Genomic DNA, 19,698 nt, shown 5'->3' on the forward strand with positions numbered 1-19,698 from the left:
AGAAAAACACGCTTGAACGACCAAGATTCTTTGCCACACATGATTAGGCACATGATAACGCCACAATGTCCACGAGAAAATCATAGCAAAAGCATCTAAGACTCAAGACACCAACACTTAATGCCTTATCCATGCAAACACTAAACTAAAAGCTAGGAAAACAATAAAGACTTGGGTTTCCTCCAAAGAAGCGCTTGTTTAATATCACTTAGCTTGACGTACCTTGTCTTACCTCACGGGCGCTGATATATGAAGGTTTCCCTCTTACCCATGGCTTAGAAGCACGATGAACATAGTCTTTTGAAGGTATAGGGAGAGTTGTCAAGCTTTCTTATTCTCTCTCAAGGGAAAAGCCAAGAAGTGGCTACATTCTTTGCCCAAGGCCTCCATCACGACTGGAATGAGATGGTCGAAGCCTTTCTTGCTAGATACTATCCTCCGGGGAAGTTGGCTACGCTTCTCAATGAGATATCATCGTTTGTGCAGATGGAGTTAGAGTCATTGTTTGAGACATGGGAGCGCTTCAAGGATCTTTTGAGGAGGTGCCCACAACAAGGATTTTCCGAATGGATGATTATTCAGACTTTCTACAATGGGTTGAATCCAAGTACAAGGTAATTGCTAGATGCCATCGCAGGAGGTACAATGGGGAGTAAAATCCCGGAAGAAGCCTAACAGTTAGTAGAAGACATGGCCATGAACTATTATCAGTGGAATGTGCGGGAAAGGAAAAAGGTGGCCGGGCTCCATGAAATAGATGCATTAACTTCATTGGCGCCTCAAGTGGAATCATTGAATAAGAAGTTAGACCTTCTAACTTCTAATAGAGTGGCAATCGTGACTACTTGCACCGGGTGTGGTGGAGGATATGCTCCCTCCGATTGCCCGATCTCTATTGGTGATGCATCGTCAGTGGAGAAAGTCGATTTTATGGGTAATGCAATGAGGAACTAAGGAAATCCATATAGCAACGCCTACAATCTGGGTTGGAAGAATCATCCCAATTTCTCGTGGAGCAACCAAGGACTACAAAAGGCCATGGCACCACCAGGTTTCCAACAGCATCAAGCCCCAAACATGGAGAACCGAATTTCAGGCTTGGAAACCCAAATGACAGATTTAGATAAGGCCTTGACTAGATTTGTGTAATCATCGGATGTAATGTTTCAATCAGTCGAGGCTACACTTTGCAATCACATCACTTCTTTGCACAATCTTGAGAATCAACTTGGGAAAATTGCGAATTCTCTATCGGAGAGACCACAAGGAAGCTTGCCGAGTAATACCGAGACCAATCCTTGAGAGCATGTGAAGGTGATCACATTAAGAAGTGATCGTGAGATTGAGGGTAGGCTTCGGAGTGAGAAGCACAATGTAGATGCACACGAGGTCCTAGAGGTTGAGGAGGAACGAAGCAAAGAGAAAGAGGTGGCACCCCCACCTTTCAAGGCAAGAATCCGTTATCCCTCTAGATTGAAGAATGACCAAGGGGATGAACAGTATAAGAAGTTCCTGAGTTTGTTTAAGCAACTCTATATCAACATTCCCTTTATTAAGGCATTGTCCCAAATGTCTGACAAGGTCCCCTTGCATATATCCCGCAAGTGCACGGGTTTATGGTATCGAATCCACAGGGAGTAGGGAATTAAAACACTTAATCCGCTTCTTAGCTATGTGAAAGATCAGTAGTGATAAGTGTGACAATGATTCAATTCTGAAAAGTAAAAAACAACAAGTAAGAGAGCACGAGTAAAGGAGGATGTAAGACAATCGATAAAGATGGGGTGCTCGGATAATGCTCCACCTAGGACAATCGTTTCAAGTGCAAAAACCCTCTATTATGCTTCCTAATCAATGCAATGGTGAGTCGTGAAAATCCATAAATACATAGTCCCAAACCTAAGGTCAACTATGCCTAACTCTATACATGTCCCGGAGGAAAGATTAGATAACCTCTCAACCTCACACTCGAATAGAGTTGCAATGAGCTCTAAGGATTCCAAGTGATAAATCTCTTCCTAATTATAGACCTAACCCTTTGGTCCAGCTGGAAGGTCCCCAACCATGATTAAGCCCTAGATAGTAAGATCACCTTAACGCTTCACTCCGTTGCACGCGCAACTAAGCCCGAGCGGAGGGTCATCCCTTAGACCATTCACTCTATTATGGCCACAAAGAACTCGAGGAACGGAGGTAGAATCTATCACTTCGGAGGGGAAAGGGGACGCTCCTGTACCTCTCGACTCACCCTCTCAACCCTCTCCAACCTAGCTTTGTCTAACGCTCGTGGTGTGTCACTCACTCACAAGGTTAAAAGGATTTGATATATCTAAAGGTTCCCCATGGCAAACCCATTCATAATAATCCTTGACAAATCCATCTCTAGTACGATGCAACTTGACTTCATCAGTTAAAAGATACCTTCGGTTTTGACATTTACAATAGGGACACCTTATTTTGTCACAATCCATAAATGCTGGTTGATGACAAGCATATTCAACAAATGTCTCAACTCCAACCAAAAATTCAGGATTAATATATCTACGTCCATCTACAAGTCTGTTATACATCCACTCCCGATCAGTTCTCATTTTATTTCCTCTACAAATAGGGCAAAAATCAACATAACATTAGTAAATTCCCTCCTAATAATGAAAAATAGTCATTATGTCAATCATCTAAAGATAGATGCCAAAAATACATGAACATAGCATTAATTAGTACCACTTTGATTATAATAAAAAGCACATTTATTAAAAGAGGTCAAAAGAATGAACAAAGAAGAGGCTGGGTTTTTCATATAAAACCCTGTAAATGGATTAACACCCTGTAAAAAAGGGTATTTTGCCTACTTACACTCTTACACTTGTTTGTAAAATAATTGCTTTTTCCATTGGTTAAAGTGCAAACTTTTGTAAAAACATAAAAATTAAATAAAAGATCAAATCTTTTCGGAAGAACTCCAAATATTTCTCCGGAATTTAAGATCAGAATTTTTTTTTCAAATTTTAAAGTCATTAGGAAAAATATAATATAATATCAAGTTAAAAAAAATCTCATACCTTTTCTTTTGCTACAAAACTGTTACAATTCAATGTTCACACACGCACTCATATAATATTATGTAAAATATTAAAAACTATATGAATGTATATATTTAATATATATTATGTAAAATATATTCGTGATTTGAGTGCAATTGCAATTGAAATTCTGAATTCTTTTTGGATGAACTTTTAGGATGTTACCAAACTGGTTGTATTATGGGCAGTGAAGATGCTTGACAATACCCATAATAAGAGGCTGGAATTAGAATAGTGAGAAAAGGAAAGGCAAAATGTTGAAAAGTAATATAAAGAAGCCATGAGACCTGTGTTTGTGTGTATGTCCTTGATCCATTTAATGGGGATCAAACCTTAGAATAAAGTGGAACCTCTAGTGCTTTCCCAATTCAACTTGCAGAAAAGGATGCTACTTCTTTACTATAAAGAAAGTGAATTGTTTTGTCACACCAAACTCTGGAAAAATATAAAAGTTTAGATAAATAAATAAAAACAACAACAACAAAAAATAATAATAATAATTAATAAATAAACAGCTAGAACAAATTCGCCATTAAGCTCACTAGCCAGCCATTAATCTGGTAGGCACTCCTATATAGTTGCCTAATCTTTCTCTTGTAGATGCCTACAAGCATGTAAATCATGTTTTAGCAATGACACTCCTAAGATAAGATATAAGATAAGTAGGATTCAAAAAATCATTAAAGATTTAATAGTCTCTAGAAGATAGGTAAAAGATAATAAAGAGTCTATTTGAAATAATAAAGAAAATTGATAAAAAAGCATAAAGAAGATTGATAAAGATTTAAAAAGATAAAGAAAAAAATTAAAGAAATGTTCAGAATTAATCAAGTTAAATAAATGCTATTGATTGGTTCTCACAAATCCAGTCATCCATTTCGCTTTTCTTTCCTTTTCCCTCAACTTATTTTAATATTATATTCAAATCCATTACATCATAGCTAGGATACAAACAACCAAACTAAAGTATTAACAAATATAAAACCCCAAATGAAATGAAAAATCCTTTAAAAAGAGATAATGATTTGTCCTTTATTTCATTCCTATGTTAAGTCAAAACCTAAGGTACCAATCTATGGTTTATCAATATTTAATATCAAAACTAAAAGATGAAGATTATCTCACCTATCTCAATTAATTAAATATAATAATAAACATTAAATAACACCATCATTAATTATAAAATATAGATTTACTTTTTAAAAATATATTTAAATTAATACCAACTCAATCAAAATCATATGATACTTTTCTTCGAAAAACAAATTCAACCGACCAATTGAAAAACCAATTTAACCAGATAAAAAAAAAAACACGAAAAAAATTTAGTGATTTGCCTCACAATAATATTAAGCGATATAGTTTTAAGTTCATGTGCTGGTAAAACTATATTTATATATGAAACGTATATCATAATATATTTAGTATGATATATATATCATAATAATATGAAATGTATACCACCAATTTAACCAGATCAAAGATATATTTTTTCTTTGTTATTGGTCGGTGATTTTAAATACTAATCAAAAAAATACTTTTCTTGGTTTACTTGTTATCGGCCACCACTTCCAAGTCCCAAGGTGGGAAATGGAACCCTATGCAAGTAAAGAAAAAGCTGTTCCACACTTGGTCCTCTCTTCCTGGACATTCATTCATTAGTTTGGTAAATTAAACCAGTTTAATGTTCACTCAAAGATATAGACATCTAGCTAATCATATCATCACTTTGCCTTTCATCATCATCATCACCATCATGTAAAAGAAACAAAAGCAAAAAACAAATATTTTCTTTCTTAAAATTTCAAAATACAACGAAAACATGTTAAAGAATTTTAGTAGGTCAGGTATTGCAATTTGGGGTTAAGATGCTTGATTTTATATGGGAATTCCAAATTGGATTTAAATTGATATATAAAAAGAGCAGAAGGTTTATATCATAATCTGACACGTGCAAAAGCCTTATTAAGGCTAATCCATTTAGTTTCACTACATCTCAAGCTTGGATGAATGACATCCTTGCTTGGATATGTATATTTGAGAAGTTCAGTACAGGCATTGTTATTGGGGTTGGATCTACGCTAGCTATTACATTGTTAGAATGAAAATACAATTTCAAAAACTCAGGTTATGAATCAGAAGGATAGAGAAAAAAAAAGGATGTATTAATATCGAGTAGCATGATGTGATAATACCTGCTATTGAACCTAGTGCTTCTACAGCTTCATGTCTGACCATGGGGTGCTCATTTGCATTTCTGAGGATCTCGGATAATGCAGCAGAAGCAGCCTTGTTCTGCAATTGACCTAATACATATGCTACATGCATATGAAGACAAGAATGTATCAATATATTTGATTTTTGTTACAGGACTAATCTCAAAAGTGAGACAAAACAATAGTGTATGGGCACAATGAATCTTCCGTTAACACTGAAAACTTCACTCTAGAGAATATTCTGAATTTTTATAGACAAGCGTCTCAATATCGTCAACTATGCACATGCAAGTACTAAGCGATATCTCATAAAGTACAAATGTTTACTGCCAGACCTTTGGCAACTGAGTAGATGAATTGAGTTCTATAAAACAATTTGAGATCCACGAACTTCGTAGAATAGAAGAAACTTTATTAAAACAAATCCATGATTTCTCTTTGCTTGTTATCTTGGCAAGGATATTTTGCATTGACAAGTTGATCTCAAGCCGAATAGGTAAAGAAAGAAGAGAAATGGGAGTTAGCATAACAATTTGGTGGTTAAGATAATGAGGAGGGAGCATGAGTTGTTTCCTGCTTAGAGGTAATTACTACTTCCTCATATTACAGGCCTACCTAATTTGAATTTTACTCTACTTGTTTAGATTCTAGAAAGAGTAGGCAAGTTTTGCTTGCTCAGAAGTTTCAGTGACGTAGTAAATTACAGTTGTGGTCATTCTAATTCTTAGGTTACCTGCTCAGATTACAGGTGTATCTGCATTAATTCTCATGTTACCCTCCTAGAGATGTCCATTATCCGCCTGTCAGCTATGCCAAGTGCTTGTTCAGATTGTGTATGTGTTCACTAAGAATCATGCATATATTTAGAAGATAAGAATAGTGGGTTTAAATATATAAACATTTAATTTTACTCATCACAAATAGTTGAAATGTTGGGTATCGTCATCCAACCATGGTTCAAATCTCCGCAGTAACCATGACATTGACAACGTTTAAGACCTATTAAAAAATCCACCTCAACCATGACCTCCCACTTCCAAGTGATTTTAGAAGTGGAGCACCATTTATGATTTTTTAAATCCTAAGAAGACAATTACTCTACTACCATAATTTAGTCACAAATGAGATCTAAAAATATAAGTATTTTCTTGATCTGTTAATTTACTCGTGTCAATCGTGCATGACATGGGCAGCCATAAAACTAGTATAATATGTTTGATTTTGCATGTGCAATTTATTATGACCAAATGGTCATAGACCGATAGACTAATGATTGGGTGTGTATTATGGAACTCTTTTGCAGGAGTTGAGATCTGTAGGTGGAGAATCTTCATGGTATTCTTATTCAAGCACTGCAAATTGTACATCTGAGAGTGTTTTCTTTATCCATGCACTCTCTCCATTCTCTGTGTCACTTATGATTCAATTGTAATGTATACATTGCAACATTTTTATAATTTAATAAAAAGACTTGCAACCGAACAAGGTAAATGTGTGGGTTGATCTTGCTTGAAAGCATTACGACAAGTTATCGATAGTTAGGTGTGAGCACTTCTATTTACTATTTAGAAGTATGTTATTTGTCACCTCCGGAACAACAGCGAAATTACTCCTAAAATTCTCAAAAGTGTCTTTCTCCATATTAAGCTTTATTTTATGTATGACTTCCGAGTAAGTTTTTATGGTTTAATTTGGATAATTAAACTATATGTAAATGATTTTCTGTTGGTCTTTATGAAGCCTACTAGATTATATGCTTCAGAATCCTTCCATATGATTATTAGAGTGCAATCAAAATACTAAAAACCAACATTTGAAAGAGCCGTTGTTATGGTACAAAAAGTTTTTTTATGAAACAAAGAAAAATGCCTGCGAAGAAGCTATAGATTTATAGTGTGTGTATACATATATTAGAAACAAATTACCTTGTATCCTTGATTCCGAGCAACTTGAATTATACTTTTTCTTGTGATTCCGAGGCAAGATTGTCCCAAGAAGCTACGGAGTTGAAATAACATTGCCCACGAATAAAAATAAACCCAGAAATTTATTTCTTTGCAAATCTAAAAGGGAACAATAAACATATTTCCTTTCCAACAAAAATGACAAAATTTATGAAAAACGAAACTTCAACAAGCTGTACAATGAAATAGAGAATTCAGCTTGAAGGTAAGAAAAAAAATAAGAACAAATAAAGAGACTTGATATTGACTGTTATCATAATGTTTACAGTCATTTTGATAGCATTGTTAGAACATTGGTGAGAGGATTTGAGCTTTCTTGACTTTTTTTTATCTAGCAATTGTTAGAATCGATAGTTAATTATGAAAAATTTTCTTTTAAAAATAAAGATTGGAGGATTGTTGTGGCATGTGTCTTATTTCTATGCACCATAGCACATGAAAAAGCCATTCAAGAACAAATGAAATGTTTAGCATGAGGAAAATGTTTTGAAAAAAGTCCTGAAAAAGCTTAAAGTGGCCAGAAGTCTTAAAAAAATTTATCTTCTATTGCGTATTGGAATATAATCTAGAAAAATTTTAAGGAGACCATATCACTTGGTAAAAAGATTTATACAAAGTAAAGATTGACTGCATTATACATTTCATTAACCCTTTTGGTAAATCCATACACTAAAAATATAATGAGAAAACATGAGAAAATATTCCCTAAGTATATAAATTTTGGAAGATTATGATGAAATCAATCCGTGAAGAATGAATGTTTTTTACAGAATCGACAGGAGATTTTTCTTTAAAAGTAAAGCTAGAAGGATCACTATGTCATGTGTCCTGTTTTTGTGCATCATAGCATATAAAATTGTTATTCACGGGCTAGTAAAATGTTTACTTTTAAAGGAAAATCCTCCATAGTTAAATGTGTTGATTATGTATAAAAGTGGTCTTCATGGACTAATTAGACCATAGTCTCCCTAAATTATTTACCTAGAGAAGTTATACTTATGCCTTAGTTTTATACAAAATATACAGGAGATTTTTCTTTAAAAGTAAAGCTAGAAGGATCACTATGTCATGTGTCCTATTTTTGTGCATCATAGCATAATAATTGAATTTAAATAAACTAAGCTTTCTCATATCATATTAATTGATAATCATATGAAAAATATGTCCCAAAAAACACTAAATTTTGCATCATGGAAAGAATAGTTGAAGATAAACAGACAGTGAAGTGATTCATGTACAAAAACAATTATGCCTATGCATCAGCAAATTAGCAAACTGAATACCATCATCTTCATTCATTATTGATAAAGAACATTGATGTTCCAAAATCTCCATTGTATTATATGAATTAAAACATCAAGAAAACAACTACGAGTAGAAACTACTAGCTCTCGTTCATCCATTAAAAAAACATATGAATATTCCACTAAGCGGGGACGCAAGTCACACAACCAATGAACATAAATCACACTAGCAACAAATAATCAGGTCACATTGCTAGAATGTCGCAAACAAACTATCTTAAATCAACCCAAAATTCAATAAAGGACTTTCTATTCTTTAATATAACACAACAAAGCTGAACTTTTCATCAAGCTAAAGTTGAGTGGTTTCTCAATCGATCAAGTTCCCGTACTGAAAAATGAACAATAGCAAGTAAAGGGAACAAACATCAAACAGATAATCTTCATAATCGACAAAATTAACAATTAATAGTAGCCAAAGCAAAACTAGATCAAAGAGAGACATCAAATCATCGGCAGAGGGCTGAGTTACAAGTGATATTTACAGCAAGCTGTATGACGGAAACACCTAGATGGCACCAACGAAGCCTCAACATGCCATTTCACCTGAAGAATGTGAAGAAAAAACATCATTCATGGGATGTTTATTTGAGGAATGACAACCTTTCTTGGATATCTATATATGAGGAGTGAGGCATACCGCCGGTGCCGACGAAGTAAAGGAACCGAAGATGATCCAAAGAAAAGAGGAAAAGGGCGACAAGCTTCAAAGCGGCGCTTTAGGCATGTGGGGAGCCTAGAAGAGGTGGATATAGATGAGAAGAGAGAGCTTTGAGGCGACAGCATGCAGTGGTCACTCCCGGAGTCCTAAGCAGGCGGTGTGAATGCAGTGGAGGAACATGGCGACGAGGGTGAGAGGCTTAGGGATTTGGGTGACTTAGGGAGTGAGGGAGACTTCATTAGGGATTTGCCCAATTATAATTTTTCTTTTTGTTTTTTTATTTTTAAAAAGAGTTTTATTTAATATTTAATATTTGGAGAAATAAACCATTATAATTATAATTTTAATTTTAATCATGAAATTTGTATTATTATTTGATATGCATAAGAATTATAAATATTATAATTACAATAATTTTTATTTATTTATTTTTTTAAGCGATCTCAAATAAAAAAATATTTTTTAAAAATAATTAAAAATCAAATATTTATTGGCCAAAAAGAAAAACACATTCATTTTCTTATAATGCTAGTAGTCAATAATAATGTTTTAAAAACATTTACTACAATACATAATTGTTTATCTAAAATTATATAATCACATAAAAATTATATGCAATAAATTGATTTATATAAAATAACAAGTTGACTAATTTTCATCAGCATCTATTTAGAACTCAATAATAACTCTACATTTTTTGTTTATATTTAACTATATTGGTTTTTGTTTTAAATTTTTTCATATATGTACTCTTTATATTTTATATTGTTGGTCTAGTGAGATTTTGAATAGACGTGCAAATAACAATCTTATTTGCTTGTAAATTAAGTAATTCTCATAAGTTTGTAAATTAATTGATTAATTTATATATCCAATTGATTTTTTATTATCATCTTATTTTTCAGGATGTTCTAATAATTTATAGAATAAATTATTATGACATTATTTTTTATATTTATTTTATAATTTTTATTTTTATTTATTTAATAATGATTGTTATAATAAATCTAAAATTCAATTTTGATAATATTATTCTCCATCAAATATAAATATAAAATTAAATAAAATTTGAAATAATATATTAAGAAAAAAATTTAAAGTATTATTTTTAAATTAATCTCCATAAAAATGGATCTGCCTAAATTGTGGTTAAATATTTAGTATCAAAATCTTATATTTAAATTATTATTATTACATTAGGATTATCCATAAGTATTTACCTACAAACATTTCCCTAGATAATCCATGTGTAAAATTTAGGCAAAAAGTTCACATATTTGATTAACCAGGGATTGCCCATGAATATGTTCCCATGGATAACATGTCTGGGTAATTTGTAGGTGATGGTGCAAAATTAAATTTCTTTTAATTTACCTAGGGATTATCCACGATTGCAATACACACAAACAACTTTACTGGGTAATCAGTGGGAATATTATATTTACCCACGGATTACCCATGAACAATTCTCCCACGCAAATATTCCCTGGATATGTCGTGGGTAATTTCCAAGCGCGAACTATCCACTTTTTTTACCCACAAATTACCCAGGGATGTATAGTACCTAGGTAAATCCGTGGATAAATCCGAATATATTCCCTAGGTAAATTCAATATATTTTATTTTATGAATTCCTTTCTATTCCGTGGGTATTCCCTGTGTATATACCCACAAAACGTGTCCCTGGATTTATTGTCGTGGGTAAAATGAAATTTTCTTGTAGTGTACCTTTGATACTTGGGTGGCCATTCTTACGCACTTCCAAGGCATTGATCAACATGGACGGCGGGGAGTTGACACTGAGGGTTGGAGATGATAAGCTCACATACCGCCTCGCCGAAGCCATGCGATATTCTCTTGACATTGATGATACTCTTTACTTCCTTGACACTACTGATGAGATTATTGATGAATATATTCAGGAAATGCTCAATCCGGACCCGTACGAGGGTTTGTTAGACCAAAAGATGGACAACGAGGAAGTAATGATGCTTGGTTCAACCGAGGAAGTACCATCTACTCTAGGTATCATGAAGAAGGTGCTCAGGAAGATGAAGAGGGCAAGGATACACCACCAGAAATACCCCAAAGCTTTTGGGGATGTGCGAGAACTGAAAAACTTGGACGAATCATTGCTAGGTTGTACCAAGCTCGATAACTCTCTCTCTACCTTTAAGAGACTTTGCTCTTCATGCTTTCAAGCTATAAGTAAGAGGGCAACTTTCATCTATGAACCCCCGTGAGGTAATACAAGGTACGTCAAGCTTATTGGCATTAAACAAGTGCTTCTTGGGTGGCAACCCAAGTATTTACTGTTTTCTTAGTTGTTAGTTTAGTGTTTGCATGAATAAGGTGTCGAGTGTTGGTGTCTATATATTTTAATGCATTGCCGTGATTTTCTCGTGGATTTTTGGTGCAATCGTGCGCATTAATGTATTTGGCGAAGTTTTGGTCGTTTGAGCAAGTTTTTCATGTTTTAGCTGGTGTATTTTGCATAGTAGGGCAGGCTCTGAATGTGTATACATGTTCAAAAATTTTCTGCAGAGCCTGCAGAGTTTTCTAAGGCATCCAGAGAAAATACATGGGCGCGGTTATTTTCAACACGCCCGTGGGTCTACACTGCAAGCTCATCCAGAGAAGGCACAGGAGCGTGGACTTTCCCCTGTAAATGACCTTGTGAGTTTCACATGCTTATGGGTAATTTCCGCACTGGCGTGCGTCTTCCTGCACAGACTTAGCAATTTTTCCCTAGAGTACAAAGGGCCATGGACTCACACCTGTGGGTGATCCTGTGATAAACACAAAGGTGTGGGTAATTTCTGCACGCCCGTGTGGATTGCTACAGCAGAGGTCTCCTCTATCCTGAGAAGACATAGGGGCGTGCGATCTACCATATGAGTTGGACCTGTGAATGTCCAAACCCGTGCAGAATTTCCGCACGGGTGTGTGAAACACTTAGTGATTCTTCTTGGTTAGATAGAGAAGCCACAGGGGCATGCGTCTGCCCCTATGGAGGGTGGAGACGATTTTTGGCGATTAGAGAGCCTGCTATCCATACACTTACACTCGAGGTGTTATTGTCATTCGAGTTTGACCGTTCTTATGATAGATTTGACATCGACAACGCTATACAGTTCAGAGTACTGGGGATTACTACAACATGAGTGTAACATAATTTTCTATTAGACTGGGTTGTACGAGGTGGCATTCATGGATACTGAGGAGTATGCTCAGTTATCAATAGATTATCCGGGCGCATTGACCGCGTAGAGGGCGTATGGAGTGCTATGCTATCAGGGCCAGTATGAGCCAGGGGTGTTCAAGGCCACGTGCCTTGCCTGACCTGTGTATCAATATTTGCATGCCATTATGAGCAGGTCGGTGAACGGGCGTGATGATAGAACCTGCGTCTTGAGTAGGGAGGAGCTCTTGTATCTTCATTCGATGGTTCAGAGCATACTAATCCATTTGGGACATATCATCGGGGAGTATTTACGACATCAGGGGCAGTACGCCAAATTAGGACTAATCTTCTCGGGTCCCTATATCATGAGATTGGTTATGGTTATTGGTCTTTTCACCGCGATTCTGGGGATCAAGAAGGCGAGTATACCTGATCCGTTGGGCATAGAGACAATGAGACTGATGTGGATGTTGCCAAAGTTCGGTCCAGAGTGTTCGCCCTGATTTCACTTATCCCTGAGGTAGCTGAGGGAGGCGACGATAATGCCGAGGCTTCTCAGCCTGCTCCCGAACCTCAGCTGACAAAGATAGAGACCGAGGCACCTCCTGTAGCATAGGATCCATCCCCGGTGCACATGTTTTCACCATCTTGAGCCCATGATCATATTGAGAGGCTTGAGAGTACTATGGGGATGCTATGAACCGAGATTGCTGAGGTTCGAGCAGAGATAGTGGAGGTCTGGGCGACACAGGTTGCGTAGGTCCCGGAGTTCATGGTACGTTTTGATATGTTACAGCAGATTCTTGAGTGAGATGCTACGTCATCATTTGTTTTGTGACCACGGACCCCTTAGGCTCCTCCAGCATCACCATCACCACCTCCACCGGCACCCTTTCATCTAGCACCAGCATCAGCAGCAGAGCAGAGACATGATGACACTGATACTTGACTTTATTTTTCATTTCTTTACTTCTGCATTTTATTTTGGACTTTTATACTCATAAAGGATTTTCATTCTGAGTTTATTTTCATATTGTTGTCTCGAGTTATATTCATTGCCTTATTTTTTATATATACTCGAGCTGCTTTTGATTTTATTGAGCTTTACTGAACATCCTCGTGTATGCGTGCAGATGGTCTTGTCAGTATGGGAATTGAGAACTAGTCATGGACATGGGCAATGTGGGCCGTGTGTGCTTCACAACCCGTTGGAACTTTACTCCCAAGGATTTATCTACATCAAAAGCAACACTAGGAGTCAGGGGAGTATTGTTTCATTGTGCACATATCTTTTATATTAGTTTGATTGTTATACATGCTCACATAGCCAATGGCGGTTCACCTTAGTTGCAATGATTGTATTCTTGAGTTTAGGAGAGTTTTTAACATTGAATGTTCTCATGGTCTAGTTTTTACTTGAATTTCTAGGAATTTTTTCCCTATTCACACTTGTTGCACTACTCACTCTTTAAACTCTTTTGGAAACTCAAGTTAGACGTTAAAGGGACTAGTTATTCACTCTTTAAACTCTTTTTGGAAACTCAAGTTAGGCGTTAAATGGACTAGTTACTCACTCTTTAAACTCTTTTTGGAAACTCAAGTTTAATGTTAAAAGGGACTAGTTATAGTTGTTTCTTTTTGTTAATTTCAGGTTTCATTGTTTAGTTGTGCTTGTTGGGTGGAAAGAGCTACCATCTATGAAGTCTGAAGCTACTCTCATAAGTCGGATACTAGTTATGCCCTAATAAGAGAAAGAGCTATCTCATGGGATGAGTGAAAAGCTGCCACCCACATGCAGAAAGAGCTACCACCTCGAAAGTGTGAAAGCTACCTTAGCGGCCGCTTTGGAAAGGAGCTACCTTAGAGGATGTGTGAAGCTACTACCATCTTTTTAAATTTTCATTACTTTTTGTAGATAAGTAAGTCCCTTTTACTTAGATCTTTGAGGAGTATACCTCGGGTTAACTTGAGCGAGTTTACACACACATACATGATTTCGGTTTTGTATCTTTTTTTATTCAAGTTTTTAGGTAGAGCATTGACATTTTGTATTTAATGTTGAGACTTCCCTTGCTTGCAGAATGATATATTTGTATGCTTTGGTGAACCTAAGGCCAAGGACTTCCAATATTTCCTTCATCTATGCCTTAATGTTTTAATTTTTGCTTGAGGACAAGCAAAAGCTTATGTGTGGGAGAGTTTGATAAGTGCTTGTGTGATAGGAATGCGAAGTGTTCTTTCCTTATGATGAGCATTACTTTTATCAGGTTTTAACACTAATATTTGTGCATTGATGTTACTTTCATGCATATAGGGTTGTGAAGCCGAATGTTAAAGAAAGAAGCCAATGTAGATCGTAAATGCACCATTTGGAAGAAATCTTGAGAAGGATCAAACATGAAGACATAAGTCGGGCTCAAGATGCGATAATGTGTGCCAACATTCGTGTATTTAAGTTAGCACAATGATTTGGAGAGGCACAAAGGAAGTCACATTTGAGTATCCCGGCTTGTGCATTAATAGCAAGATCTTCACCGATGAAGCTGTTGTTGAAAAAGCAAAGCGACCTACGATGTAAATGTGTGCCCGTTCACGTTACATCGATGAAAACATGGATTTGGGAGTATTTCGGGCGGTACCGTAGGAGGACACTGTAGTAAACACTGTAGCAATTCATTGTAGCAGATAATATTCACAACCGGCCGAAAAAGAGAATTTCAAAGAATCCACACGGGCGTGTGGAAATTATCCATGCCTGTTTGGAAGTTCCACACAGGCCATGTGGAGAATCCATAGGGCCGTGTGGATGCCCGATTCCAGCCCTATTTAAAGCCTATTTCAGCCCCGATTTCAACATTCTTTTCTCCATCTTTTCCCCAACTTGAGAGAGGGTTGCGGCTAGCATTTGGAGAGGTATTGGCTAGGGATTGGGAGAGGTTCTTCGGCTCTGACATCACACTACATTTGGAAGAAAGTTAGTAGGAGAGCTTTCATTGACACCGATAAGGTGTGGTGTATCCTAGGCCGGACAAAGGGACACTTGGACGAGTAGAGGCTTCTCCACAAGATTATTGTCGCGATTATCGAGGCGGTTTTCTATGGATTACTTGTTTTTACATTCGATATCATTGATTGTAACTAGCTCCATGGAGAGCTAAAACTCCAGTGGGTACTTGGATTTGTGAACCCTAGGATGTATTTGTTTCATTAAACCTTTTTATATTGCTTTCATTAATTGATGTGTTAATTGAGTTCTAATCTTTTATGCTTGATTGTTTGAACACTCTCTTAGAGTGACACTAGGGTTAAGAGTTCTTTATGGCAACCCATGTGAGTGAGTGACACACCACGAGAGTTAGACAAAGCAAGATTGGAGAAGGTTGAGAGGGTGAGTTGAGAGATAGCAGAGAGTCCCCTTTCTCCTCCAATGTGATTTATCTTATCTCCATTTCCTCTAGTTTTTTAAGTTCATGGTAGAGTGAATGGGCTAAGGGATGACCTTCCACTGGGGCTTAGTTGCAGAGGCAACGGAGTGAAGTGTTGAAGTGATTTTAGCACCTAGGGCTTAATTGTGGCTAAGGACCTTTCACCTGGACCAAAGGGTTAGGTCTACATCTAGGAAGAGGATTTATCACTTAGATTTGGAAGTTGGGAGATTGTTCAATTTCACCTACGGGATATGTATAGAGTTAGGTATGGTTGACCTTAGATTTGGAATCATGTATTGAACGATCTCTAGTTCTCATTAATGCATTAGTTACAAAGCATACTAGAGGGTTTTTGCACATGAAACGATTATCCTAGGCGGAACAATATCCGGGTTGCCCATTTATATTGATTGCCTTACCTCCCCTTTACTTGTGCCTTCTCTATTGTCTCTTTTACTTTTATTTACATTACATCTTGTCACACAACTATTATTCACTTTTAGCTTAGTTAAGAAACAATTCAAATATTTTTATTCCGTACTCCTTGTGGATACGATACCCACTCATGTTGGATTTATTACTTCGATAAAGACATGCATTTTCGGACCATAGGCAAGGGGCATTGTCAGTCATCTTGTAATGACTCTACTGCTACTGGTGGTGGTGGACTAGGTTGATCGATCGGTGCATGAACCTATGATGATGCCGCTGGAGGAGCCAAAGGGGTCCGGGGTCTCATAATAGAAGGTGAAGACACGTCGCGCTTGAGTGACTACTGTAAAGTATCAAAATGTGCCATCTCCTCTGCGTGGTGCGCAGTCTGTGTCTTACGAGCCTCAGTGATCTCGGTTAGTAGCACCCCTACCGCACTCTTAAGCCTCTCAAATGGATCATGGGCTTGAGATGGTGAAAACTCACACACCGGAGGTGCCTCCTATGCCGCAGGAGGTGACTGGGTCTCCATCCGTGCAGGCTGAGGCTCGGGGTAGGCTAAGAACCCTCGGCATCATTGCCCTCACCGTCAGCTATCTTTGGGGCAGGTATAATCGAAGCATACACTCCTGGCTGAACCCTGCGAACCATCCCCATCAACCTCATCGTCTCTATGTCTATGGGGGCAAGTATAGTTGACTTCTCTGCTCCTCGAATCGTGTCCAAGAAACCCATACTCATAACTAGTCTCGTGATGTAGGGGCCGGAGAATATCACTCTGAATCTGACATACTGCCCTTGATGTCATATATACTCTGCCAAGATGTGTCCCAGGTGTATCGATGTGCTTTGTACCATCAAATAGAGATATAGCAGCTCCTGTCGGTTGAGCACACTAGTACTGTTACCACGACTATCAGCTGACCTGCTCTAATTGGCACGTATATACCTACAACTCGTCCGAGAGAGACATGTGGCCTTAGACACCCCAGGTTCATACTACCCCTGTCCACATAGCGCTCTGTATACGTGCTTCGGTGTCAACAATACAGGGTAATCCGTAGGTAACTGCTCGTAGTCATTTGTATTTGTGAATGCCGCATCATAAAGTCCCAGTCTAATTGAGAACTAGGTGACTGACATGCTGTGATGCTGTCTGAGTGCTTTAAACTCTATAGTGTCTATGCTGTCAAAATTGGAATAAGAGCGTTCGAGCTTGAATGGTGATAACACCTCGAGCGTCAACATATGGATCGTACGATCCCATATGACTAACAACCGACTTCATCAGCCTGTAGCAAGCATCTCCTCTATCTTCTCTACCATGTCACATGTCCCCTGAACCTCTCTCACTGCATCCATGTTGGGAAAACATGTCTGTCCAAACCTTAGTTTTGCTAATCTCTGAAATCGAGCATAATGCTAGGGAATCAAGAATTCCATCTATTCGGGTTGAGGTAATGATTCAAACGGACGTTTCTCGGCTTGCCTCTTCGACCGAGGTGCCATATATGTAAAAATTAAAGAACAATCGATGAATGAAGTTCCCAGAATAATATAGCAGAAATCCACACAGTTGTGTGGAATTTTCACACGCCCATATGGATCCACAGAGCGTGAAAACCACACGGCCCCACGCTATAAACTCACAAATACATCATTAAATCTCTTCTAATTTCTTCCTAAGCATACATAACCCTTCTAATTGAAGAAACAAAGCAACATTCACTAGTTTCATTGATTAAAATCAAGAATTAATGAAGAAAAGAAGGGAATGGGGTTTACCGACAAGTTGAAGATGTAGAACTTGGAATCAGCCAGAAAAACGAGTAAAAAACCTTCTAAAATGAGGGTATGAGGTTGGGAGATAGTAAGAGTGCACTTTCTGATTGATTAGGAGTGTGAGAATAAAGAAACACGATGAGACATTAAAGGGCACTCGTGCCTTTTGATGTTCTGTACATCCATACGGGCGTGTGGAAATTACCCACGCCCGTGTGGCTCCACAAGAGAGCATCCATAAGGACAGACGCATGCCCCTTTGCGCTCTCAAGATAACACTATTATACTCTGAACACTTCCACACGCCTGTGTGAAAAATTCCCATGGCCGTGTGCCCAACCCACAGGGGCAGACGCACGCCCCTATGGCTTCTCTGTCCAACCAAGAAAATTCTCTAAGTGTTTCCCCCGCCCGTGCACAAATTCCATATGGGCGTGGATACTTACTAGGCAATTCACAATGGCAGACGCATGCCCTATGTCTTCTAGGGATGGAGGAGAAATTCTCTACAGAGAACCATATGGGCATGCATAAATTACCCACAATTGTGTATGTGTTGATAGAATCATCCACAGGGGCGAGTCCACGCCCATATGCCATCTATAGATGAGCTCTGAAAGAAAATGTACACATGTGGGGAAATTCCACACGGACGTGAGTTTTCTATGGACACTGAGAAAACCTTGTATACTCTGTGGAAAATTCTTGCAAACAAATATACACTCAAAGCCTACCTAATAATTCAATTTTAACTAGAGAAAACATGAAAAACACGCTCAAATAACCAAGATTCTTCACCATACACGATTAGGCACATGATAATGCCACAATGTCTAAGTTTTCTCACTCACAAGCACAATTTCATTCACACAAGCCAAAATCTAAAATTGGTGTTCAACTTCTTTCTTTTCATTATCTGCACCAATGTACTCAATTTGCCCAACTTCTTTATTGTCGTTTACTACCACATCATTTCTGTAAGGAACTTGAATTCCTTCCTCAAATACTTGTTGTTCCTTGGAAAGTGTTTCAAGTATCCCTCCTAATTGATACTCAAGATTTTTAAAGGAGGCTTCATGACACCTTATTGCGGTCTCAATATTTTTGACACGGACATTGGTTGATTTAATAAAATTAGCCAATACTTTTTGCAACTGAAGTGCATCCTCTCTAAGTATCTCACCCTTTTGACATTCTTATTGAGGTGCTACCCAATGTTGTCCATCGTTATTCCATAATAAGTTTGGGTAGCCCACCTCAATTGGATGATGTGTGTTGCAACATGGATTGCTCTGCTGCTGTGTAGTAACAATTATATCAACTTTTTTACTGAGAGCTTTAACCTGAAAAATATAGAGCAACAACGACTGGGTCAATCATCATTTAAGCTCCATGCAAGAAAGAGTAAGACATGACAAAAGAAAACAAACGAGAATGATGGAAGAATAAGAAAGTGTGAAATAGAATTAATGATAAATATCGAAAATAGCAAAGTGCAAAGTGCTTCTAAAACACCCATTCCCTGAAAATGGCACCAAAAACTTGACACGACCGAATATGCGTGTTAACCGCAAGTGCGCGGGTGTCGAAGTAATAATACCCACGAGAGTGGGTAGTCAAATCCACAGGTAATAGTGCTTAGAA

At 37.3% G+C, this 19,698-nt stretch overlaps 1 non-coding gene across 1 annotated transcript; it reads right to left on the reverse strand.

Moving 5' to 3' along the window:
- Nucleotides 1–453: 453 nt before the first annotated feature.
- LOC120267542 lies at nt 454–560 on the reverse strand. Its single transcript, XR_005538489.1, has one exon. It is a non-coding gene; the product is annotated as a small nucleolar RNA R71 (small nucleolar RNA).
- Between the last annotated feature and the right edge of the window lie 19,138 nt (nt 561–19,698).

This window comes from Dioscorea cayenensis, chromosome 1, assembly GCF_009730915.1.
Source record: "Dioscorea cayenensis subsp. rotundata cultivar TDr96_F1 chromosome 1, TDr96_F1_v2_PseudoChromosome.rev07_lg8_w22 25.fasta, whole genome shotgun sequence".
Classification (NCBI taxonomy): domain Eukaryota; kingdom Viridiplantae; phylum Streptophyta; class Magnoliopsida; order Dioscoreales; family Dioscoreaceae; genus Dioscorea; species Dioscorea cayenensis.